Genomic DNA, 26016 nt, shown 5'->3' on the forward strand with positions numbered 1-26016 from the left:
AGGGCCAATAGAATTAATCGGGTACAGGAGCTTACGCCAGTAATCCTGCCTTAACTCCTAAACACGCATCCTACCCAACAGATGCGAGAAGCTTTGATGGATCTTTCCTCCCGTGACTAATCCGGTGCGTTACGCTGGGAAGAGACTGCTCGCTTTCCACCCTGCCGAGCAGGAGCCCGGTGCTGGCTCTGCACAACCGCGGTACAGGGCAGGCAACGAGGCAGCCACGGCGGGTCTGCCGGGACGGGCGCTGCCGTGCCGCTCCTGGCTTCGTCGCACTTCAGCATTTTAAGCCTGTATCTTTGTCAGTTTAGAAACTACAGTACAAGCAGCAGCTTTCCCAGGTTGCTAATTAGACAGTTAATTTGTAAATCTTATTATGTGGATAATAAAGCTATCAAATCCTACTGGTGAGCTACAAACGTCCTGAGTCATTTATATACAACAGAAATGAAACATCAACCTTTACCTTTTGTTATTGCATAACACAAGAATGTTTACTGGCCCTGAATTCTTCTTTAGGGCTATCTCCATTGCAGGCATCTGGGGAGACATCTCTGTCTCGGGGGAAGCAAAGGATACAAAACCCTACAAAAGACAAGCAGCAGAGCCCTCGAGCTCAGTGACTCTCCACAGGCTTACGAGACTTGCTGGAACACACATTTTTAACAGCAGCCCCAGCACAGATCCGGGGAGACTTGCACCAAAGCATCAGAGCAAGATCATGCACCTCCATTCCCTGTGATCCCGATGCGGTTTTGGGAAGAAAAAAATCTCCTAGAAGGTTGGTTTTCAGAGCTAAGAAACCACAATAGCAACAGGGCACCAGGGTGTTTTCAAACCCTAGGAACTAGCCTTATTTTGAAGGATGAAAAGAGAGAAAATGCTAATGGTGCTGCTTAAAAAAAAAAAAAAAAAAAATACACACACACACAGACTTAAAGGCTTCTTTGCCTAAACCACTGCTCAAAAATCCTCGAGAAAAACCATAAAGCAGTTTCCCAAGCTGATCACAGAACCTGCCAACCAGAAAAACCTCATCAAAATGCATTCCAAGTGTATGAACATTGCAGAGCACGTGTCCGGCTGCACCTCCAGCATGGGGATGGACCTCCTGGGGAAGCGAGGGCTGCTAGCGCAGCTCAGCAGTAGGCAGATCATCCATCAGCTCCGGGCTGCTGACAGCCAGCCAAACCAGGCTGCTGAACGCAGGGAGACAGGCCAGCAAATTAAAGCTTTATTCAGCGGCATGCGGTCGGGAGCAGTCATACGTTTGCATGTTTTGGAACAATGCTGCAAATTATTGCAGCAGGCAGAAGCCCCTGGTAAGTCCTCGGCAACGGCAGGAGGGACAAATCCAGCACTCGACTGCACTGCGCGGAAATACTGCAGCGAGAAGCAGGGTCCAAGTCCCCTAATCGCTGAGGACTTTTGCCATCACAGACCCACAGCCGGTGACCAAGACGAGCTGCAAGCTGAACGCTGCTCTCGGAGGTGACTTCCCTCCAGCTCTGCCGGTTGCTGCGTGTCCCCTGCCGCAGGGTGAAAGTCTCGCCCCCGCGCCGGGACCCCAGCAGTTGTCCTGCGAGGTCAACGGGACAGAGCGAATAACAAAATCCTCAGTGAAAGTAAAAAATAAGAGAGGACAGGACCTCGACATTAATCAGAGTGCAATTAGAGAAGAGCAGGTGCTTCCAGCGTCATGGAGCAGCCGGGCAGGTTTGAAGGTACATCACCTCGACGTGGGGACAGCTGATGGGAGCAGCGAGCTCCCAACGCTGTGTGCTCGGAGAGCTGCGCAGGGCTCTGGCACGGCGAGTTATCGGCACGGGGACTCAACACACAGGCACCCGTCACAAGCATCCGAGTTATTAAGGCACCGGGCAGAGTCACTAATCAGGAATTTCCTTGCAGCCACCACAGCCTGGCACTATGGTGTAGCCAGCCCTGCGGGAACGGAGAATCCCCTCATCCCGGACGCTCCCAGTAAAAGCAGCTAAAAACTCTTTGTTGGAAGGGACAGGGAAAGACGTTGCAGCACGACAAGGGCCAGCATTTATGCCACTCAAGGCTTGCCAGGACAGGCTGGGCAGCTGGCAGCCCTCGGCAGGGGGATGCACCCGTCCACCCCGTGCTCTCGGGGTCTGCGAAGGAGCGTGGTCCCCCCTGTTCCTGCCTGCCCTGTGCAGGGAGCAGCCCCAGCCCATGATGCTAAAAGCCCACCCGTGCAAGGGGCTCCCACGGCCGGTAACCCGGGGCTCCGCTCTTCTCCCACGCAGCAGCCCAGGGAAGCAGGAGCAGCCCTGGCCATGCTGACTTCCCCCGGTGATGATGAGCAACGCAGGTATCGTCACCTTTGTCTCACCAGGTCTGTTCAGAGCGAACAGAGCGCCTGTTTGCTGTGCGTCACCTGCACATGCACCTTCCTTCTCCTTCGGAATATTTTCTTTTCTTCTGTTTACAAAATGTAAACAAATGCAAAAGAGTTTCCCCCACCATATGCACCACGGCTCATCTCGCATGCTCCGTTTCCATTCAGATGCTTTCCCAAAAGCAGACAGTTGGGCAGTCTGCCCAAAGATACAACAATGCTGAAAGATTTGCTCTTAGAATACAAAATCCTTCCCAGTCCAGTGGCTTCTGCCCAGAAAGAGCCCTTTATCAAAGCTTTAAGCTCCTTACACTGGCATCAGGATACCCGGGGAGCCAGCCCAACTTGAGCACAGGTATTCCCAGGAATATGAAAGCCCAAGAGAAGTCTCGGGGTTAGCGTTTTATCTGCAAACTCTAAGCGTCCGAGACTGCGGAGCCCGTCCCAGACAGCAGCGCAGCAGCAGCAGCCCCAAGGGCTGGAGCTGTGCCTCTGCCTGTGCCGCTACTGCCAGGACACACGGCTGTCCAACGCAGCAGCGGCCAGTCCTGCTCAGAGCGCGTCTTTTGGGGCCCCGTTTCTCCAGCATACTTCGACCTTGCTCTGGATCAGATTTTGGGGATGCTAGAAGCACACTCTGGAGGGAAAGCTGCCTTGCCCCGTACCCTGGCCACCCTGCATGGTCCACTCCGTGCAAGGAGCTGGGTGACTGCGAAGGGTCCCAGGTGCCGGAGGGAAGGCAGTGGCCTCGTGCCACCCGCAGCACCGCATCTCCACACATCCCGGAAAAGCCAGGAGAGCCCCAAAGCTGCCTCCGAGCCCCAGCAACCCTGACACAAGCTCTTGGCCATCTGCACGGGGGTCTGGCACCAGCCCACAGCTGAGGGCTTAAAAATGCCAGGAGAGCACAAACCTGCAACGTCTCTGGCAAGCAGAGCAAGGCTGGCTCGAGATGATAAATCATTTCCTGACCCCTGCACGCTATCGGCTTGGAGCCTGCCACATGAGATCTGATTAGCCTCATCTCCCACATGAAATGTCGTTAGCTGGCAGGAAGGTATCCAGCCCTCCTCAAAAACCCAGACGCTGTGACAAATGACTTCCTGCAGGAGTGAACCCTGCCTAGCAACTCCATGCTGCATAAAGCAGCGTTGCCTTTTACTTGATCTCCATTTGTTCCTTTAATTTCATTGCATGAACTCCTTGTCCTGATGTTCTGAAGAAGGGGCTAATCAATTTTTCCCCGAGTCCTTCATGAAATGAATAATTCAGGGAAGTCACCTCTAATGCCTCCCCCAAGTACATCTCTTCCCAGAATACACATTCCCACTGAAGGGAAGCCCTTTGTCCACCTCCACTGGGTAAGGGAGAGCTCTGGAGGCACCAAGAACAGTCTCTCATACGGTATGTCAAATAAGGCAGACAGATGGAGAGTTAACAGAGACAGAAGAAGGTTCAAGCAAGATTCATCTAAAAATCAAACCCAGGGAGGAGTTAAAACTTCCCCAGAGAGCTGACGGAGCCGTGATTTAGCAGATGGTTCTAATATCATGAAGCTCAAAGATTATTTCGAGCGTATCTCGGTGCATAGCTGCTCCCTTACAACCTATGGAAATTCTCATTTGGATAACGTTTCCACTTCCTAAATAACAAGAGCTTCAGGAAACAGCTTGAAATTTGGATTATCAAAACTGGAAAAGTAACAAAAAGGAAAAAAAAAAAAAGATTTTTAAAGGAGCTTTGTGTTGATCCACCTACACTGGGCAAACCCATGGGGTCAGATGCATTGGCCTGGCCTTGCCCGGATGATGTACTGACATGCACCACAGCCAGCAGTTGCCCACAATTTTCCATTCCCACGTTAAAAATAAGGCTCACTACATCAAACAAAGCCAGTGAAGCATGGTAATCATGAAATAAGGGGAAAGAAGGTTTCCAGGAGGGGAAGTCCTGAATTTCTGACAGCGCTTTACAGCTTTTAATCACTTACAGTACACAGAGAGAAGCTGAGCTAAAATTTGTGCTATTTGGATTTAATCCCCAGCTTTGGTTAAAAGCTTTCTGGAGTTCTTACAACACAACAAATACCTTCAGCTCCTCATCAGACTTCAGCGGTTCTCTGGTTGTCAGCTCCAGAGAGACACAGTAAAAACAACCGTGCTCTGGGGTTTTTGGACTGCAGCTCTCCTCTACAGAAACCCATCGGGGAAGAGCTCCGGGGATTGGGATGACGGGGGTTTACGGCGAGTCCAGGCTGATGCACTGGTTGTTAGTTGCTCGTCGGACCGGAGGACGAAGCAAGAGACACAAACCCCCTGCCCTTACTCATTCGCTCCGTGCCTGCCTCCACCATGGCGCAGCAACCCCAAGGAACGACGAGCAACTTTTATCCCTTGGAAGCCACCGGGGTTTTGCCGATTCGCACCGTTGGGTGCGCAGCCCTGGAGTCGGGATGAGCAGGAAGGTTAACGGAGGGGAGAGGGGGCCCTGGGGACCAGGGGCAGAGGGAGAGGGGGAGACACCGCTGATGTAAGCAAAAGGTAGAGGGGTGCAGGAGGTAAGGCGTGCAAGAAGACATTTCTGTACGGTTTGGGTTTCTTGCAGAAAAGGAGAGCTGTTTTTCTTAAGGAAGGGGGGGGTGGGGAGAAAAAGAGCGAGCGAGACAGCAGGCTTCTCTTCTGCGAGTTCTCGCCAGCCTTATTTCTCTAGAAGACTCTGATTGCCTGAACAGCTACAAAGATTTTCAGTCCAAGAAAGCGATTCTTATTCAGACCAGTTAATTCTGCGCTAATGGTACAAAGAAACCTTCATTACAGATTTGAAGACGCCCAGCCTTGCAAATTAGTGCTGAGAAAGCTGTCATTCAGTGCCAGGAAGATAGAACTGCATTTTCTGGTATTTCTGAAGTAAAAGCATCAGGATATATATTTTTTTTAAGCTATACAATCTTCCAGCCATCTTAAAAACAACTGGCACTGTCCATTCTGCCCTCCAGCAGATCCTGTCCACAGTTCCCAAAGCAGGGACCACATAAGACCCCACAGCACCTGCAGGACTTTTGCCCATCATTACTCATCCCAGGCTGGCTTCTGGGAAGGGATGGAGCAGGGACACAAACATGTGCAGGATCAGAGCCTGCCATGGGCTCCACGAGCCGTCCTCGACCGAGCAGCCCCTCGGCCGATGCCGTTTCCCCTTTTCGCAGGTAGAGGAGGATGCTCCTGCTCCTCCCGGCCCCCCAGGCCCTTCCCCAGGGCTGCGGGAAGGACTGAGCCTTCCAGGCAAGGAGCTCAGCAACAGGGATTACGTGCCTGAAGAGCAGGAACCCTCTCTTTTGTGCAAATCCTTGTTAGGGAAAGGGCAGACTGAACCATCCTCATTTATTTAGGCTCCTCATCTGCCCATACACCGGGTACCAGCTCTGGGCTTTTTGCTCACATCTCCCATTCACCCTGCAGGGAGAGTTCCCAGTTCTCCAGGAAAACCGACCCCTCGCTCTTCCACTTGCTTGCTGTTTGGAAGGGGAAGAGGGGCAAGGTTAGCTTTTGAACAAGGCTGTGTCTGAAGAGATCCAGGATCCTGCAGGAAGAGCCCCTCTCCAGGGTCCGTCTCCCAAAGCCCACGATGCCGACGGGCCGGCAGCGCCCGCCGCTCTGCGCGCCCGCACCAGGGCTGGCGGCTACTTCCAGAGACACAAAGACATTAATTTTACATTAGAGAGCCTCGTCCCGGCTCAGAGAAAAACGGCTCAGACTTTAAATACTTCATCAGCATTTCTCCCATACCAAGCTGTAACAGAGATTCACTTTCAGACTGAATAATTCAGCCCTGTGCACGCTCCCGGCCAGCGCGACGCGCAAAGTGCCAGCCGCGGCTCCGCCAGCTGTGCCGGCAGGAACCAGCAGTGCCGGCAGCAGCTCGGTGAGCCCCCACCGAGCCCCCCCAGCCCCGACTGCACGGCCAGAGCCCAAGGGGGCTCGGGGAGGAGGCACTTGTCGGCCGCGGCATCGGTCGGCAGAGCCCAGCTCGCACCGGGCTCCGGCACGGGCAGCAGGACTCGCCGCAACCTCCGAAGCTGGGCGAGAGCCTGGGCTGTGCTAGACCAACTTCACCCCATCCCTGATTCCTCCACGAATTACAAGTTTGGGGACTCCCCAGGAACGTTCCTGTGTTACTGATGCCCTGGGGTGGGGAGGAAAATGCATTCAGGTGCCAAGGGGTTTCGTGGGCAGGATCTGGGCTGCTCCTCGCACTACCTCAGGCGGGGTATTTTGGAAGACTCCCGCAGGCGCCGCCATCTCCTCCTCCCCTCTCTTCTCCTGCAGTTCACGGATGACTGAGCCTTTCAGCTTGTGCCGTCTCCACGCCCTGGCGCTCATCCGCATTCCTACGGCATCTCCCACCCATGGCTCAGCACGGCAGCGCCTGCCCAACTTCCAAGACCAGGCTGGCTCGGATGCAGCCACCCAAGCCCTTCCCCACCGCCAGCGGACGAGGCTCTGGTGCCCGTGCCCCTCGCCACACCACCGCCCACGCTGCCGCAACACGGGCGGGATGCCCCAGAGAGCTCTCGACACATCCAGGCAGCAGCGTAACTACTCCCATCCCTCCCACGTACCCTGCCCTCGCTGCGTGGCTATCAGTTATCTGTGGCCTTTCCTTGTAAGCCGGTTATGACTTGTTCGCTCTTTGAGCTCCTCCACTTTCTCACGGCGTTTCTTATGCTCAAGGGCCAGACGAACTCAGCACGTCCCGACACGAGTTTTGCCCCGACTCTCAGCGATGGCACCCACCCTCCGTCCTCGGGAGGGAGAGGACGTGGTGGGCAAAGCAAGAGTTCGAAGCATGCTCAGCTCTCCACGGTCCCCTCCTCCGCAGCTCTGACCCCCAGTAAGGTCCCAGCAGCACCCATCGCTCCCCCGGGGAATTGCACGTATGCCCCTGGAGCAGCCGACGTTTCCTCACGCTCCAATTCCACCCCCCGAAAGGCGCTTGCGGTTCAGATCCCCCCCCACACCTGTAAAGCAGAAGCCCGTTGCCCCATTCAGCGCGAGCAATGCTTCTGGGCACTCATTTCCCCACATAATTCAGGGACTTAAGAAAATACAAAGAATACAAAACCACAAAGAAAATACAGCCTTGCAGAACTGTAAAAGGAAGCCTTGCTGCTCCCTTTGCATCTGGAGGGCAGAGAGACCCTACAGGAGATGTAGGGTCAGATGCCTCCCCGCCTGCAGCAGAGCTGCCCAGGGAGTGCAGGAGCACACGATCCCAGCCCAGCGACCGGTGAACATCACCGTCCGACGCCAAGCCGCAGCAGCGTTCGGGTGCTAGAGCTGGGGATACAACTGGCATTTGTGGCTACGCGGGGTAAGACCTTGTCAACAAAACCCAAGTGAATCCAGTGCCTGCAGTGTCCAACACGCAGAAGCAGCCCACAGCAGCTGTGCTGAAGAGCAGGGGGAGGAAGGCTACTCTGCTGTTCACTTCTAAAAGAGACTTCTTTAATATTCCTTTTTTTTTTTTTTTTTTTTTTTTTTTAAAAGGGGTTAAATATTTTGAGCCCAGCCATGCACTTTTAGGAGGATTTGAGTACATATGAACAAAACATTCAAAAAGTCTGCAGCTTTTATATGAAATACCAGTAATGAACTGACAACATCCTCTGCATGACAATGAATGTATTGAAGCCAGGCGGGATGAGGAACATCAATCATCCACGGCAACATAATAGGTGTGGGTGGGGAAGGGGACGATGACAGCATTAAAGCTCGGAACAGGGAAAGATCTTCATTCTCCCACCGCATGGGCCAGAGAAACACCTAGAGCTGCAGCCAGGCTGCAAGGGACGGAGCGGGATGCTCCGGGAAGCAGCACGGGTAACACAGCTGGCCCGGCTTCTGCAGCTCTCACTGGCGTGGGGTTCACCAGACGTGGCAGAGGGTGGGTCCCTCCACCCAGGACACGGCAAAAGTCCAGCTCCTGTTTCCTCTCCAAATTGCTTGGGCCAAAAAAGCTGCGTGGGAGCAGCGAGCAGAGCACCCCAGCAGCCTCATCACCAGCATCCAAAGACACCCCGCGGGAACGGCTCCCTTCTCCCCCACCACGTGCCCGTCCCCCAACCATGCGGGCAGGGACGGTCGCGCAGGTACACGGCCGAGTCCCACCACAAACCGTGCTATTAAGAGACCCACAAAAGCCCCTGGCAGATCGGCTCGCCCGCAGGAACCTTTGCAGAGAGGCTGTTCGCAGCGAGCGGAGCTGCACGCCCCAACACTTGAACGGGGGCGGCCAGGCGGACCACGCGGCACGCAGACGCTGCTCGCCCGCTCTCCAAACCCAGCCGGGGCCAGCAGAGAAGTTCAAAGCAACAAGAACGAAGCCACCGATACGTTTCCCTGCACAAAGTGCATGGGAATCGCAGACACCTTTCTTCTCTGCTCCTTTTCCCTGTGCCAGGTGCCGTTGCAGAGACCCACGCACAGAACCAGGGGGAACCGCACCAGCCGTGAAACTGCCCACACACCGGCCCTGACAGATGCCCTGAATGAACGGGAGGGAAACGTGCCGTTCCCTCATCTTTAATTATAGCCAAGTGACACGTTGCAGCAACACTAACAGGTAATTTTTCAAGTTGGAATTTGTTTCTTTCCATGTTAACATCCCCTCTAACCTGTTTCTTAAAAGCCCAAATTACGAGCCTCATGATGCTGCATGCAGAGAAGTTCGTCACGGCCTCAGGCAGCGAGAAGGACGGCGCTGGGCTGGAGTGGGACAGCCCTGGCTCCTGGACCACGGAGCCATCCTGCAACAGTCGAGGCAAGCAGGGATGCTGATGTTTCAGGGGCTCCCCTGGGGATCGCAGGCGCTGGAGGAAGAGCACCTGGGTGCTGGCCAAGGCTAGGCAGCTGAGAGGCTTCCCGGGATGCGGGACAGACGGACAAACTCAGGTTCTACTTTAGACAAACGGGGACAGGCGGCATCGAGGGAACTGCTGCAGCCCCCTCTGAGCCCGGTCCCTTTGCAAGGGGACGGGGTCTGGGTCCCTGGGGACACCCCGGTGCCTGCGGCCAGCTCTGCTCACACGCACCCACGCAACAGCTTCAGGATCGGTCCCAGCCCCCCAACGACACCTTCAGCATCTCCACCAGCGAGAGATGAAAAATAAGTACTCTGTGATTAATCAAGGCCCCAAGGGACCAGATTAAACAGTCTTGGCAGTTAGTTCTTACGAAGGCGCTGGAAGACAGTGGAAAGCTGTGGCAGTCCCTGGAGGATGAACGCCGAGTCCTCTTAAAATCCTGCCTCGCCTGCACCAGTTACACAACTCACCGCTCGCTCGCTCCTCGGGCTCGCTGTTGTGATGTGTTAAATTACAGATGGTCTCAATTAAAAGTGCATAGATGGAAAGGAGGCTTGGAAAAAAAAAAAAAACAAAAAAAACCCCCAAAAAACAACCAACAACCCGCACATGACAAGAAAGAGAAGATCATTAAAAACTTGGCAGCCTACTTTAACACTGGTGACCTGGTAATTTAATATTGTAATTGAAACTCCGGGTCAGCCTCTTGAGAGGAGGTAGAAATATGGAAAGGTAACCCTGCAGGATCAGTCCTGCCCAGAGAACAAGCCAAACATTAAGAAGAGGGCAGGCCCAGGTGCAGATAACCCACCACCATCCCAATTATTATACTTGCATCTCAGAGCCCTAGAAGATGGCTGCTAGCTTGCTTTAAAGTGCTAATAATGTAACTCAGTTAAAGCTGAATTTTATCACTTATCTCCAAGACAGAGAAGGGAACTTCACTCCTATTTTCTTCCTCGGATTCCCCCCCCCCCTTAAATTTTAATATTCTGAACATTGTCTTATTTCCAAAAGCAGAGACCAGGGTAATTATTAAGTAGCAGTGCTCAGATAACACTACCTTCGCCTCCCAATAAGCAAGGAGGCTTCAGGGACACCAGGCTGGCGAAGGATCTTTCAGCATTTGCGCAGTTCACGGTGCATGCATCATCACTGCCACGCAGCCACGTCCCACCGCCTTCCCCGCCTGGCTGCATCTTGCCCCAGCTCCAGCTCTGCCCGAAGCCTGGTGCCCACCCGGCTCTGGCTGGCACAGCCGGCTGCGCGGCGGGCACCGGCCCCCGGCACCGCTCCCTCTGCCCGCGGTAAGCACCGCTGCAACCTTTGCAGCATCAAGCGAAAAGCCACTCCAACCTCTGTACCCGCTACCGACTGCCCTCCGTTTCCACCACCGGTCTGTCTGCCCCAGCCCAATCGGGCGGTTATTTTAAAGTCCCCAGATTTGACCACAACGCTGTTTTTTGTCTCTCTGCCCCACCAGCGTTTTCAGGACGCTCACCCCAGCAGCAGCTTTGTCAGGCTTGTCTGACATAACCAGGGTAACCTCCAGTGATGCTTTCGCAGATGGGATTTAAAATTAATGACAGTTTCTCAGAAGATGTCTTTCAAACGCTACAGACCCAGGATTAGCCTGTTGGCAGTAAGAGGGTGTCAGACTGTGCGGAGAGGATCAGGAGACTCCCACAGCTGCTGGAGGAGGCGCGGGCTGGTTTCTCTAAGTTCCGTTTGTGAACCTCAGCAGGATCTGCAGGGGCAGCTGCTACTCAAAGTCCCACGAGGGCAACGGGATCTGCACAGATCCGTTTCAGGAATGTTACGGTTTTATCTGCCTAAAAGAGCTGGTGTCACAGAAGCCTCGGTGGTGCACCAGAAGCCATACGGGTGGCTCCAGCCTGGGAACAGGGGCACCTGGCTGAGGCAAGTGGCTTAGGGAGCCTTTTCTACAAATGGCAAGCATGAAACCAGTTTCCTGTACAAATCATGGAGTCTGCATACATTCAGAGCATCTCAGGACGATGGGATCACGGGTCAGCCACATGCCTACACTGAAGTTTCCGTAGCTGACCCGTAACCTCCCTCTCCCACTGCTGTCCCCACCACACCAACTGCCCCAAGGCACCACGGTGTCTCGGGGTGCAGGCGTGCTCCAGGGAGACCGTGCCTTCCTCCTGAACCTGCAGCACATTGAAACCTGCAGAGGGAAGTCAAAGCAGAGCGAGAATTTCACTCTGCTCGTAAGCCTCTGGCCAAGAGGCTTCATAATTCTGGTACCAGAATTAATTTTCCATGGCCCTGGAGATCCAGAGAGAGACTGAGCTGCTTTTTGTTCCTGAAGACTACAGCAAGAGGAATTTGTGCTGAGCACACATTGCAAGATAAAGCACTCATTTCCTTTAGATAGTCTATTTAGGGTACAGAGCTAAGCCCATACACAGTGAGAAATTTCTCAAGCACCCTTGGCTTGAAGTGTCATTTCTTCTTTCCTAGTCACCCTCCAGGAGCACTCGTGAGCACTTGCGTTACCTCCAGAAACTTGTAACCAGGCGGGTCAAGGGCTGGAGTTCAAAACTGGCCCTACAAATGCGAAGAATTTAAGGTCTTCGACCAAGACAACATCAAAAGTAGACCACAAACACAGAGCTACTGCACAGCAAAGTTTGGGAGGCATTTATATACTGCTAAAAAGACAGCATGGTCTGTAATCTTATTCCTCTCTGTCCCCACTATTTCTAAAAAACAGGCTCTCAATAAATCAGACTAATCCAAATTTAGGGAGATTTGTAAAGTGCATCTATTCAGAACAATAGAAGGGTGCAGGTGTTTATTTCTCACCTCATTTAAGGAGCTTAGTAATCACATACACCACCTAGCATCCAGATCCGACGCACTTCCACGGTTCGCGGCGGGGCTCGCTCCACCAGCCAGGACCACCCCCCCGTTCAGCCTTGCTCTGGGTGGGATCTGTTTGACAGCCGCACAGGGCTTAACATCGCGTGGGCATAACGTACCGGTACTGCCGTGCGGGCCAGCTCCCACGCTGACTGCCTGACCCGGCAATTTTGGTAACTCTGTGATAAGGCACCGGGTGACCCCTGTGGCTTGTGCTGAAGTGCCGGAGTCGCTGCACGGTCCCTTTGCTTTTCAGGAAGTGCAGAAAAAAAAAAAAAACCAAAATCATGAATACAACAGCAACATTATTTTTTTTTTTTTTGGCTGATACGAAGAGTAATGACTTCCCTGCTGCTGCCTCTGGCTTATTTTGAGCAGGCTGCATCTTGGGAGTTTTTGTTCTCTATATACAAAGTAATGTTTGAAGGGTTTCTTGAACACCCAGAAATGGTAACACATCAATTTAAGTACAACTGAAAGCAGCAGTTAGCCAGGGTCCTTGTAAGGTGAAGCTTCCTACATAGGATTTTTTAAATGTTGCAATTGTGTCGTGTAATTGTGCCACAGTCCGGGGTTTCCTACAGCAAAATGCTGACCGTTTCTCTGGTCTGCTGCCTCACCACCAGCAAAGTGTTTCCCCAAATAACCGAGAGCTCGCCAACACCAGCCCACCGCAGAGGGCAGGCACCCAGGGCACGAATTTGCCCTGACGGCACTTAAAACACAGGCACAAACGGCTCCTGCCATTAACATACCTCCCATGCGTGCGACCTATCAAAAAGCAAACGGGAGCGTTCAAGACAATCTCAAGCCACTTCTCAGTTTATCTCTGGCCTTTTTCTCTTCTGCAGGCTGTTGCGTGCCCCATTCTGCCCCAGCTGCGCAAGCCACCAGCGTGCCGCTGGGCACCTGTGCCTCCAGCCAGAGGCTCAGACCACAGCACGGTGTGTCCTTCAGCACTTCCACTTCTACTTCACCAACACGCCGGTCTCCCCACCAACTCACCCAGGCGGACATTAGCCAGCAATGTTTTGGAGCTTGCAAGCCCACGAGACAGCCACAGGACCTGCCAGATGGCAGGAGATGAAGCTCCATCCCTGCTCCTGTGTGGTGGGAAGCCAAAAACCGCTCCTGCCAGCCCCATCTGCTCCCCCAGGGTGGCTGGCCGTGGCCAGGCAGGGTCCCAGAGCCCCCGGGGGATGTGGGATCGTGCTGCTCTCCCCCCCCCCGTGCCCCAGCCAGAGGACAGCAGCCGACTGGACTTTATCTTGTTATTTCAACCACTTCCTCCTGCAACGTGCTGGCAGAAAGCAGGCTTATCTTCAACGGCTCTGAAGCAGAGTAGGGGTTTCCTTCAGTTTTTGATTCTCCCAGGCTCTCTCGTAAGAGCAGCGTACGTCCCAAACCTCTGCAGCTGACGGCAAAGAGGGGGTTCAGAGGAGGGACCCCGGCGGGGCTGAAGTCCGAGCACCGCAGCACGCATTAACCTCTGCCTGCAGCAGCGTTAGCGAGGCAGCAGCTCCATCCGCACGGGCGGCTGCTGACTCACATTTCCACCCAGGCTGTGCACCTTCCCCCCCCAAAACACCAGCACCCAGCCGGGGAGGAGGGTCCGAGGGGCTGAGCGGGGCTTGGCAGCCGGCAGCCGCCCTCCGGAAGAGACAGACTCATCAAGAAGTTGTGTTCCATGTTCATTAAGTCTATTTTTAAATGGGGGGGTGGGGAAATCAAGCGTTATTTGGTCCTCGCTGTCTCTCTGCTTTAAAAAGATCACTGCTACCGCGGGCAGGAGCATCAAATGCCCCAGGAAGCTGCAGGCAGGGGCAAGGCATCCTGCGATAGCAGGGATGCTCTCCATCAGCAGCTCCCACTGAAGGACCTCCCCAACCGGCCACCAGCAGCTATTCCCCCGCCACCGCAGCATCTTCAAACAGGCAAACAAATGCCCGTCATCAAGTACAGACAGCTCCAGGAGACTTTAGGTCCCCAGTAAGAAAGCAGCAGCCCATGCACCACGGTGAAGAGGGGAGGAAGGCTGGGCAGCCCCCGGGGTGACAGGCGGGGGTGCCCCCACCGAGGCGTCTCTCCGCAGGTGCACCAGACCGAAGCAAGGTTGCAGACTGCCAACCCAAATCTGGAGGATGCGCGCCCCCGCCGTAAGTCAGCAGCCAGTTTTTTCTCTAGCAAAGGAGAGAGCACGGAAGCGCCGTGCAGCAGCTGGCAGCTCTGGTTGCTTATCAATTAGCAATCACCTTATTAAGGCTAACAAGCAAGCCAGCCTGTAGCTACTCCACCTTCTCAAGCAAGCGAAAGCCATGCAGTGCGCTGAGAGGACACAGCGAGGAAAGAGCAAAACCCGAGCTCTGCAGCCTCATTTCACTTTTGCTTGCTGTCACGCCTTACCCGCTCGCCCCAGTGGACACCGCTAATTTGATGAGCTTAATTCTCTGAGGCCATTTTCAATCCCTCTCTTGCGCTGCAGCACGGGAGGCACAGAAAGCAAACCTCCTCGCAGTGAATCCTGGACAAGGTGGCGGAGCGGGGAACCCCTGCCCGGGTTCCTGCGGGCACAGCCATGTCCTGCAGGTCCACCCCGCGTGTGGCTGCCCGGGTGCTCGAGACGGGACCCAATTTTCACTCCTCTCACGTTCTCCAGGCAGAGGGGGCTCAGACCTGCACCCCAGCCCCCTCCCACCCACCACCATCCCTCGGGGCTGCCACCGGCCCCCTCCATGGGGCATCTCCCCGGGGTGGGCAGCGGAGCCCTGGGGCCAGTTGTTATAATTAGCAAACGCAGCAGCAGAGCAATGGCCGGGGTCTCCAGCAGCAGTTGGGGCCACGCTACACACACCAGGAGGTTGCTTGTTCTGTCCGTCTGTGCTGTCAGCGTCTGTCAGTCTGGGGACAGGACCTGTCCCACACCACACGACAGGTCTGTGGCCAAGCAAGGGACAGAGCTTGGCTGTGCTGGTGCTGCGCCGGCTTGGCCACGCAGACGCCCTACGATCCTCTGGAGAACAGAGGCATGCCTGCTGTCCGGAATCTGCTGGGGAATCGTTCAGGGGAAGCTCGTTAGGTACAAGTCGTTTCTTATTTTCCAAATCCTGTTCAAACCGAGACCTGTCCTCAAACCTGCCCAGCAGCTCGGCTGCAGGCGGTGCACGGCTCTGAGCTCCGCGCAGCATCCTCTGCGCATCGCCGGGGTCCGGCGGGCTCGGGGAAGCCCTCTGCCAGCCCAGGGGCTCAGCTCCCAGCCTCATACCACAAACATCGCCCCTGTGAGCCAGGAGGGGAGAGCACGAGAAGGATGCAGCCACCAGCCAGCACCCCAGGAGACACAACGGAGCACTGCTGAGCTTCAAGTGAAGTAGCGAGCATCTCTGACTTTATGCTACAGACACACAAATCGGATGTTAACGAGAAAGGACAACCTGGGGTATGACACACCATGGACGAGGCTCACATGAAATGGTTCTGCCCGTGCCAAACCCGCTGGAGCCACAGCCTGCCATGGGACATGACATGGGCAGGACAGCATCCCCGGCACAGGGAGTCGCAGTCAGAGCATTTGCAGGGGCAATTAGCTGTTTGGGAAACACGTTACCTGCACCAGGCACTCCGTTAACCCCATCGCACAGGGCTGATCCTTCAGCACACGTGCCAAGCTGTCAGGGAAGAGGAGCAAGGGAATGGACCCCAGCTATTACCAACCTCCTCCTTCGAGAGCCCTTCCCAGACACACAGAATTCCAGTCTCCAACCCCACTCCCCATTCATCAGGGGAAATCCCACCACAAGCACCGTACTGGACAATGTTTCACACGCTCACCTGAAGCACATTTCCCTAATTTGCCCATAAAAACGGGAGACGAGACCATCCCAACGCCTTGCTGAAGTCACAGCCTCTCTCCATCGCTCTTCCCTCTCCCTTCTCCCCGCACCACTCTGAGCCTTATTTCGTATTGTGAAGAAACTTCCCGCAGGGTTTGTCCTGGGACAGCCAATTTCCTCGGAAAGCCTTGGAGCACTGCCGACATTAAACCTTTTCCTCCCACCAGGAGGCAAAAGGAAAGCTAGTGAGAAGGACAGGCAAAAAAACCTGCAAGAAAAATCCTAATGATTTGGAAGACTTCCAATCAAGGAAAAAAGCCATTTATCAAAGGCAGGCCTTTACACACGAGAGCAAACAGCAATGCTGGGGGTCAAAACCAGCCTAGGCAGAGCCAAAGTCCACGAGACAGACGGACAGACGCCCACGGGCGTCCCTGCAACAGGGAGGCTGAGTACGGTGGAGTGGGAGCTCTCAGGGGGACCCACTGGTACCGGGCAGCCTCCCAGACAGGTCTCACCACAAAGAACATGGTGATTTGGCAGTTCTGGCATAAATAAGGCACAGAGAGAGCTGGGCAGAGAGCTGCAAAACCCCAATTTTGCTCCAGCAACTACCTCACCCTCCCTGCTGTCAGACCTCTCCAAAACGCGCTCCCTGTGCGGGGACCGGCACCGAGGGCTGCGGGGAGCAGAGACCGAGGGATGGAGCACCCCAGTAGCGATGGCTGGAGCATCCATAACCCACTTTCCACCTTATTACAAGCCTGCTCAGTCCCCAGCTCCACAGGGGAATTTTGGGAGGTCTTGCAGGCTTCCTGCTCCTTGTGCTGCCAATGGGGACATGCTGATAAGAAATCCAGCCACTTCCTCTGCAGAAAAAAAAACAGCTTTAGTGAACGGCAGGCGAGAGCACAGCAGCTCCAGCAGCATGCGGTGCTGGGGGCAGAAAGCCTTCTGCCACCCGGGAGGATGCTCGCCGCGGTGGCGAGGGCTTTCCTAGGCTTGCCTTGGCTGCAGCCAGGAGATGAATGTTCGCTTCTCGGGAGAGGCTTGCCAGCAGCGCTGCGAACAGCAAAACCCCTCAGTGCTGACCCTCGCAAGACAAGCGCTACCACACTCCAGCCCCCACATGCCACAGCTAGGCTGCCGCAGGAAAGGATGCAGATTACACCATTTTTTGTTGTTTTTCTTGTCTTGAAAACAGGCCATTATCTCATGACAGTTTGGAGCACTATATGTTATTACACAGCAACATTACTGCCTTTAAGACATTCAAAGGGCTGCAGCTGGCAAGATCTCTAGTGTACTTGGCACTCCTTTTGATGCTATACAGATAAGATATTAAAATAACATTTCCAACACGTAGATTTACTGTGTCTGCTCACTCCTCTCTCTCCAGCCAAAGCTGTTTAGAACAAGATTTTTATTGATGCTGCAAGACAGGCGGTGCACACAGTGCAGCGCAGGCTGGAGGAGTCACCTTGCTATGGGAGGGAGCGGGGCAGCTCTGTCCCGAGGATCCGTCTGTCCCTGCCCCAGGTTTTCCCAAGGGAAGGTCCAGGATTCAGCACCAGGTAGGATGCACTCAGGAACCTGTTTGACACGATGGCCGTGAAGAGCCGGCAGCGCAGCGGGGCACCAGCACTCGAGCAAGGTCAGCAGAGAAAGCGGGAATCAGACACTACCTGCAGTATCATATTAAGGGAAGAGTCTTAAAACACATTGAGGGGAGGAAGTAATCAGACCCACTTAGCGGTTTGGGGGGTTTTGTGGGTTTCTTTTTTATTATTATTATTTTTTGTTAAAGCAATTATTGTTTAGGTGAATTTTGCTTTAAGTGGCCAGTACGCTTGGCTTCTGCTTCACTAACAAAACTTCATGGAGCCATGAACTAAATTTGCTCTTCTTGGGCAACAGTCCTGTACAATTACATGCCACTGTGTTCAATTAAAACATTACCTAGGCTGCCAGCTTTCAGAGGAGGAGAAGAGAAAAACAGAAGAGTCGTTTTATTTACACGGAGCTCTGCAAAGAGCTTTCTTGGCTCACTTTCCACATCCACGTCCCTGCTGGCCAATATGACTTTATTAATGTTTACGATATGGCCTACTTTTTAATGCGACTCTGTCCCACTGAAAGAATCCATTTGCATTTTTAATGAAATTTGGGTAAGCAATTTAGCCTATCCCCCAGCACACTGGCTTCCATAAACCTCGCACAAAGCCTATGTACTGTCAGCCCCTCTAAGCAGACTGCCGTGGCTTGTCTTCTGGAAGTCCAGGTATTTTACAGAGCAACCTCTTCGCTGAGGGGTGTCATTTTATACAGAGTTTGCGCTGCTGCAGCTGGCACAGCATCCGCACCGTCCTCAGCACAATAAATATGGGCCATCACCAGCTAGCCCAAAGGCAGCTTTACATTCAGTTTATTTTAATAAAGCAATAAAGGGGGGAAAAAGCCATACATAAGATACTAAACGGAACAATAAAAATCTTTAAGCTCGCCTGAAATTTCTCACGGCTCTTATGTAGTACTTTATAGAAATGAAATAGGGCAAATTTCAGAAATACTGGGCTGAGTTTTGCTTGCATATCCCCAGCAAGTCTCTCCAGTTCACACTGGCCTCTTCTCCTGTTTTCCCTTTGCTACGCAGGATGAAGAGAGAGAAACCTCTCTGCTGAGCCGTAAGAAGTTGTCTGCTGAGCTGGGGGAAGAATGAACAGAAGCTTCTAGTAACTCATTGAAAGTTGCAGTACCAGCTCATACAGCAAGCAGCAGCCCCCAGCCTGCGTGCCCGCCTTCACCAGCCTGACAGACACACGCCGGCTCCTCCACCGCGCTCAGCCGGCATTTCCACGGCAGCACGCCGAGATCTGCCGTGCAGTCCTCCAGTGTGATTTTTGGAGTAAAAGCCCAATCTTCAGCAGAAGAAGAGACGCACACCCCTTACCTGTGACTTGCTTTATAGGGCCAGGTCACCTCTACCAGGGCAGGCAAGTGAGCTGCAGCCGCTGGATCAAAAATCCCACCCCACCTCCAGGCAATCTCCCCTTGAGTCATCCAAAGTTTCCCCTTTTCCTTGCAGGAGAGTACAGTACAGCATCACTGCAGCATCACCCCCACCAAGCCATCTCAGAGATCCTGCAATGTCTCCCAGTACCCGCAGAGCCTAGGAAAAGTCACATAAATGTCCCCAAAACTGCTTTGTACAGCAGCTTCTTGCATACCCCTGCAGGAAGAATAACGTTCCCGTGAGCTTAAAGGCCGCCTGGAATTGTTGGTGCCGAACAAGGAGGCAGATACACAAAGCCCCGTCACTGGTGAGGCTCGGAGCTGGTGGGCGCAGACCCATTTCGGGGTGGTTAAGCGGAGGGAGCCGCTGCACGGGGCCCCGCAGCGAGAGATGCTCCCCCACCATGCTGCCTTCGAAGCTCGCTGCAAAGGCACCCAAACGCTATTGCAAACACAAACCTGTGTCCATTTGAAGAGTTTGGGGTGAGAAAACCCCTCAAAGAGGTGCCTTTCCAACCACATCTCGTTTTAAAGCCCCTCCTTCACGCTGCCTTCCAGTCTCCCCCTCCCACCCGCACCACGCTGCCATGCTCGACCGTCCCGAGGGTCCCCACCAGCCCACCCCACCGGGCTGGCTGGAGGAGCACCGACAGCCCCAGCGTGGCCGGGCTCAGCGCCGGCTGCTCCCGAGGCAGCACCGCTGCCGGCCCCTCGCTGCGGGCTCCTGCCCTGCCATGTCAACTGCATCTCAGATTCAGCCTCATTTGAGATTGGCAGCTGCTTGGGGGCGGCTTTCCATTTCTGAATGCACGGCACCCGCTCCTCAGCACATGATATAGTAATAAATATTTGGAAAGGTTTGTTATTTTTATATAAACAGTAGCAACATATTGCAGAGGCTCGGTTAAAGAGCCTGCTCCTCGCTGCGAAGCTCTCCGGAGGTCCACAGCACTTCTCCGACCCCCACCAGCCTCGGGAGGGACCCACTGGCCGGGGCCACCCTCATTATGTGCCCCAGCACCCAGACATGGGATGCCGGACACAGGACTCGCTCATCCCAAGCTACAGAGGCTCCCAATTCTTTGCTCCGGATCTCCCAGCTGTAAACAGCCTCTCTGAAGCTCCCCTGAAGTTTTCCCAGAGCACGGCGTGAGAGCACACCTCCCATCTCCCCTCCCAGCTCCATTTTCCCAGCCCTCCCCTTGTTACGGGAGCTGTGTAACACGGGAAACCTTAGGCTCATCTCACTTTCCTCCTGCATCTCTTGGCTGCTCCCATCCCCAAACACCGGGCAGCCCGGCAAATTCGCAAAAGGCCCGAGACCCCTACACTGCAGTTCTTCAAGCTAGAATAAACACAGTCCCTCCATAAATCACTGCATACCACACAGGCTATTTATCCTGGGATTTACGGAGACTGGAGCTACAGAAGAGGAAGCAGGTTCAGCCTAGGACAGCAAACTCATTTGCCAGCCGCCCCCAGGGAAGCACTTCTCTGCCCTTCAGACTCCGGGAACATCAAACGCACACCCACAAAAAGGTGGTTCCCCAAAAAAACTCATCTGGTTTACACCCTGCCAGGATTCTAATTCGCTGCAAGCGTGGTTCTCAAATACAGCATATTTAGATGGCTGAATCTCCTTCTACATTGCATGTTTTTCTGTGTTACATCATCCTTCCTCCTTTAGCGGCTCCAGGATCTTCCTCCCCTTCCATCATCACTGGGGCACTGCTGCTCGGCCGTGGCCCAACATGACACTTGCCTGCCTGCGTCAGCCCTATTCCAACTTCGGTGCCATTAATAATACTTACATTATAATTCTGTTTCATTATAATATTATTTTGCATGGCAAAGGCTGAACCCAGCATATTCCTATTGCTAATGGAATTACCTCTCCTTCTGCAGCCCCGAGCACCCAAGGAGTGGGCAGACAGGCGAGCGGGAGCTGCGTGTTCCTCTCGTGCTTTAGAGAGCTACAGGCTTACGTGACCACCCAGTAGTACCCAAAAGTGAAAAGGAGACGACTAAAACAAGGCTTCGATGCTGCCCGAGCCTTTTTTCCTCCAAGGTTGGTGCCCACACACCCACAGCCCCTGTTCCCCGCTGGCTGCTACAGCCCCACGCTGCTCTTACTGCTGTCCCAGTTTGCGTCCCGGGACGTACTGCAAGGAGAGCATCAACATGCAGGGACTGTCATTTCAGAGAAGCTCTTAGCTATAAAATTATAATTCAATAAAAATGCTTTTTGCTGCTGCTCTTTTCAGTACTGCAAGTTCCCGAACCAGCCAGAGCAAGTGGCTGAGCCCCGCCAAGTGCAGCAGGACGCGGGGCAGGGCTCTAGAGCTGTGGTCCCAACACACACACGTGCTTTTCATCACCACCTAAACAAGCCACAACCACTACCACGGGGGTTCAGAAAATGAGAGAGGGTAAGCAAGCTCCCAGGAGCAGAGCAAAACAACTTGGCAGCACTGAAGGTTAATCCCCCTTACAGTATTATATCTCTAAAGTTGTAGTGCCCGCTCACGTGTGCCAAGTTCAAGAAGAGGCTAGATTATTTTCAGTTGGGCTGATGTTCCTGAGGATCAATTCCTCTTGCTTGCTCCATTGTAAGACCAGATTTGGCCTACACAAAATCCCATTACTCCTTGAGCAGCTGCTGAAGTCCCTCTAGCGCAAAAGGAACATTCTAGACAAAATTTGTTAAAAACCCCAGACATAAAGGAATAGCTAGAGTTTTGATCATCACCTCCATCCTGCAAATTACAGGGCTTGCTAAAGCCCTCCCCTTCTGTACCTGCCATCGGTGCACCTTACAAAGACAGCATTCCCAGCTCTTGCAGTTTTAAAGAAAAATATCCCAAATATCAATTGATGCAATATTGGAAGCAAAATACTCTCTATGGCAACCCGAAAGGTCATAATTATCCATGCAGGTGGCATAGCGAGCAGCCCCGAGGCACACCGAGCTTGTAAACTTTGCTTTTGATAGTAGGTATTGAGGAAAAAAAAAAAATCTCATTCAATCCCTTGAGAGTTCAGGCAGCTCTTTCATTAGCAAAAGATATTCTTGAACTCCCTGCACAACCTGAAAGACTATTATATTTGCAACTTAAAATCCATCTGAGTGTCTTAACTAGCAGGGAGCGGGGAGGAAAAGAATGAATTGAATCAGGTTTCTAACCCAAGAACGCCCGTTCCCGTAGCAACGGCGGCGTTTGCGATGGCTCTGGCGGAGCACGGGTGGATGGGTATGCCGCATGCAGATTTTTGCTAATAACCCATCACCCAGAGGACCCGAGAAGCCTCCCCACCACGCAGCCCCGGCACGGCCGATGCTGCACCCCAGGGCTTGGGGGGGGTCAGGTGTTAGCAGAGGTCTCCGAGAAAAAGCACAGCCTGGTCTTGCGGGAATTTCAGTGCACAAATGAGGTAGTTTTCAAAGATGTGCTCTGATGGCTCGAAATAAACAGAGCGGCCAGTGGCATCTGCAAAGAGGAGAAAGTGTTTAACCACCGCTGAAGCGGTAATTTTCTCCAGGGGAAAAAGCATCTAGGTGGGCACACAAGAATCAAGAGTTACCAGCATACAAACATTTCCTTCAGGGAATTGTCAACTCTCCAGTGAATTCCTGACCAGCCAGTAAGACGGTGCTTAGGCATCATAATTTCTAGAGATACAAAGACCAGAAAAAAACCAGTCTTAATCTTCAGCAGAATCAGCATGAAGTCAACTTTCAGGTGAAATTTGCGAGGTGACTCTGGAGCAGAAGCAGCTCCTCTTTAATCCAAAAGTAACCATGAGAATGAAATGCAACTCTTCAGTCTCACCACCCCTCTTAGATTTAGGTATTCATTTTTCAACCAGCTCAGTGCCGAGAGTGACCCAACATCATCACACAGCAATACCGAGAAAAACAACCAATATGTTCCCACCACACTCACACTTTCAAAGCCTGACACACAAATGAGCGATTCTGGCTAATTTCTCTCTCAGTCATATGGAGCAGATCTGGTAAAACCACCAAAAAGCTTCTAACAGAGTTAAGAACGAAGAGCTCACTTGTCCCCATACAATAAGGGCCAAGTGCTGTAAGGTTTACAGCAGCAGCCATACGGCGCAGGGGAGTTACGCACATCAGGAGACAGGCTGCCGTACGTGCAACGAGGGCAAGAGCTTGCCGTAATTTTAGCACACGCTCCTCAGTCGTGGTCACGGGAGCTTCACCTCCACACGGCTGCAGGGCAAGAACCGCACCGGCGACCCGAGACACCGGAGCCACCAGCGCCAAGCTGGGCCTTGGCCACACCAAGCCGAGAGACGTGCCAACGTCCCGCTGGAGTTGCCGGCATAGAAAGCACCAAGTGCCACCAGCAATCTGACGTCAAAGGACTCGGTAGCTTTCCTTCCCGCAGCACCTCTCTTCCTTGCAAATGCTTCCCACGCAATCGTGGCCAGAGCTCCACTGAAAAAGGTTCAAAGTTTGTGCCATAAGGGTTTGGGGTTTGGCATGTCTGATTGCGAAGAGACAGGAGCACGGTTCTGCTGTGCTACCCGCAGCTCTGCGAAGACAAGAGACCTCGGGAGACAACACCTCACCATCCACCGTCAGCTGCCGAAGAGGCCGCTGAAACCTTGCTTCGAGGATCAGCTTTGGCAGATTCAGGACTCCAGGTTCGTACAAAAGCAAGCGAGCGCAGCAGACAGGACAGGAAAGATGCAGCAGAATTTAAGAGCTAGAGGCAGGTTAGCCGATGCTGACTTTGAAAGGACTGAACCCGGGTCCTGCGTGCAAAGGCATCACATTAATATTGGCACAACCTTCCACTCCCTCGATAGAAGTGTTCCTCCCGCAGCAGTACCTGTGCATGGCGAGAGATGTGCCCATGGAAAGTCCTCGCTCCCACCTCCGGGATCTGACAAGCCTCAGCACTAGCAGAGTCCACCTGGGTTTGCACGCTGCCACGCAGCTTCGTGACAAGGCGTCCCCAAACCATCGCCTCAGTGAAATCCGGGATTCCACCCCAAAGCCCAGCCTCAGGACTGCAGTGCAAGACGCTTTATGCAAGCCCAGACCATGTACAACTACCCACGCAGATCAAGGGAGCTCTTCCTGCACACCCCCACGCCTTCTACCAGAAAAACCTCCTGCAAATTTTATTACGTTTCTAGCAGCAAGTCTGGAGCAAGGATTTCTTTAAGAAAAAAAAAAAAAATACTTGAAAGAGCAAGCAGCAAAGCTGCCATCTTCACGGGGGCTGCGGCAGAAACCTCCCCTCGAGGGCAGCACTTTGCCCTTCCTTGCCTAAAAAAGGGGTCACCACAAACTAGTGCTGCTCAGCTGACATGCAGAAGCTCTAGAAAACAAACTTCTCTTGCTGAGCATGGACACTCCTCTCGTCCTCAGCACTTGAAACTTCGGCTGCTACGTCAGGTTTTCATTTGACAAGAGGAGTCTCGTGGGAGCAGAGACAAAGCCAGCAGCCGGTGCTCCCACCCCAGCCCACGCGCGGAGCCCCGGCTGGAGGAGAGACCCCGGGGTGGGCAGCCCAGCCTCCCGCACGGGCAGAGGGACCCGACGCCGGGGGACCGAATCCTGCTCCTACGCCATCCCGCTGCTCATCAGCGCCGATGGGAACAGCCCCGAGTGCTTCTCGCCCCCGCTCGGGAGGTTTCACTACAGCCCTTGCATCCTCCACCATATCAAAAGGCAGATGGATCGCTCTCACGTCAAAGGTAAGACGGACTGAGTCAAAACACGAGAAGGATGCCTTTTAAATGGACCGATTGCGGGGAGGGTCCCGGTGCAGCTGCTGGGGATGACAGAACCAGGCAGCGTCCCCAGGGACACAGCTCTTCGCTCGCTCGAGTACAGAAGTGGGAGAGCAATTAGGAGGAACAGCAACGAGCTTCTCCCCCTTCCAGCCTTCCTACTCGCAAACACCTTCCATCGTGCCGCAGTGCCGGGGAACGGCTCCCCACCGCAGCGGGGCCCCCCACACCTCCCAGCAGCGCAGCCCCAACCCTCCACGCCAACGCCAGCTCGGGGGGACTTGCTCCTTTGAGCATTGCAAGAGAGACGACAGTCAAAGACTTCATGAGGTTGCAGAAGGGCTGGGGATGGAGCTGCTGCCTGGTCTCACCCGTGGCCAGAGACGGGCCACTGGAAAGCTCTTGCTGCCAACAGAAAAGCGGCACGGCAGCACCAGCAAAGCAGCTCTCCAGCCCTGGCTGCAAGCTGGGGGTCAGCACTGCAATCAACATCTTGTTTTCAAACCGAGTAAGTGTAGAGCGAAGAGGAAAGCCTGTACAGCAGCGTGATGAGATGGCAGGAGAGCACAGGATGGGGAAGGCGTGGAGCTCCTGCAGGCTGCTCCCGGGTACCAGCCATCACTGGGCCATTACAGAGATATACAGTCTTGGCTTACAAACCCTGAGCCACTCTCACAGGAAGCTTTATCACAACAGGATAGGTCTAATTTGGTCCTGATGCCCCAGTTCAGAGAGCAAAGGAGGTGAACTCCGTGGTACCAAAGGGGACGATCCAGAAGAACAGTGCTCCAGCACGGAAGGAAGAAGATAGACAACTTGGAGCCAGAAACCACACGTGGCAGCGAGGAGATGCTGAGCACAGCACTGAGGTCCTCTGCAAAGGGAAGGTTCCTGACTGCTTGCCAGGGGAATAACTAGGGGCTTCCAACCTCAGTCACCAAAGAGCGAGCGTATGCCAGCCACTTCCCTTTTACTGCAGGATTTCCAGGAGGAAGACCAGGGAGTAGCCGGGCACAGGGTGTCCAGGCTTCACCGTGCTCGCCGACTGCAGCCGTTTGACACCTTGCCTGCGACCGCCAGCACAGCCACTACACTCCTGCCCCCGAAAACTCCTCCTCGGAGCAAGGATGAGCAGGACCCTGCAAAGGATGCACTCCCCCACCACGGCATTAGCGCTCGAGCTCTGCCAGGCACGAAGCGAGACAAGTTCAGGCTGGTTAGTGAGAACCTCCAGGCTTCAGAAATAGCTTTGGGGAAGCGATACTACAGATGATGCT

General features: G+C 53.8%; 1 protein-coding gene across 3 annotated transcripts in view; it reads right to left on the minus strand.

The window, feature by feature from the left end:
* Positions 1–26016, minus strand: part of PRKCB (protein kinase C beta) — a 136914-nt gene that overhangs the window by 88303 nt on the left and 22595 nt on the right. The window contains exon 1 of one of the 3 annotated variants that reach the window (XM_052772285.1): positions 10735–10753. The exons of the other annotated variants lie outside the window; for them this stretch is intronic. The gene's annotated coding sequence lies outside the window, so the exon portion shown is untranslated. Of the gene's footprint in view, positions 1–10734; positions 10754–26016 lie in introns of those variants that run through there. 3 annotated transcript variants of the gene reach the window in all.

This window comes from Harpia harpyja, chromosome 21 (assembly GCF_026419915.1).
Source record: "Harpia harpyja isolate bHarHar1 chromosome 21, bHarHar1 primary haplotype, whole genome shotgun sequence".
In the NCBI taxonomy this organism is placed as follows: Eukaryota; Metazoa; Chordata; class Aves; order Accipitriformes; family Accipitridae; genus Harpia; species Harpia harpyja.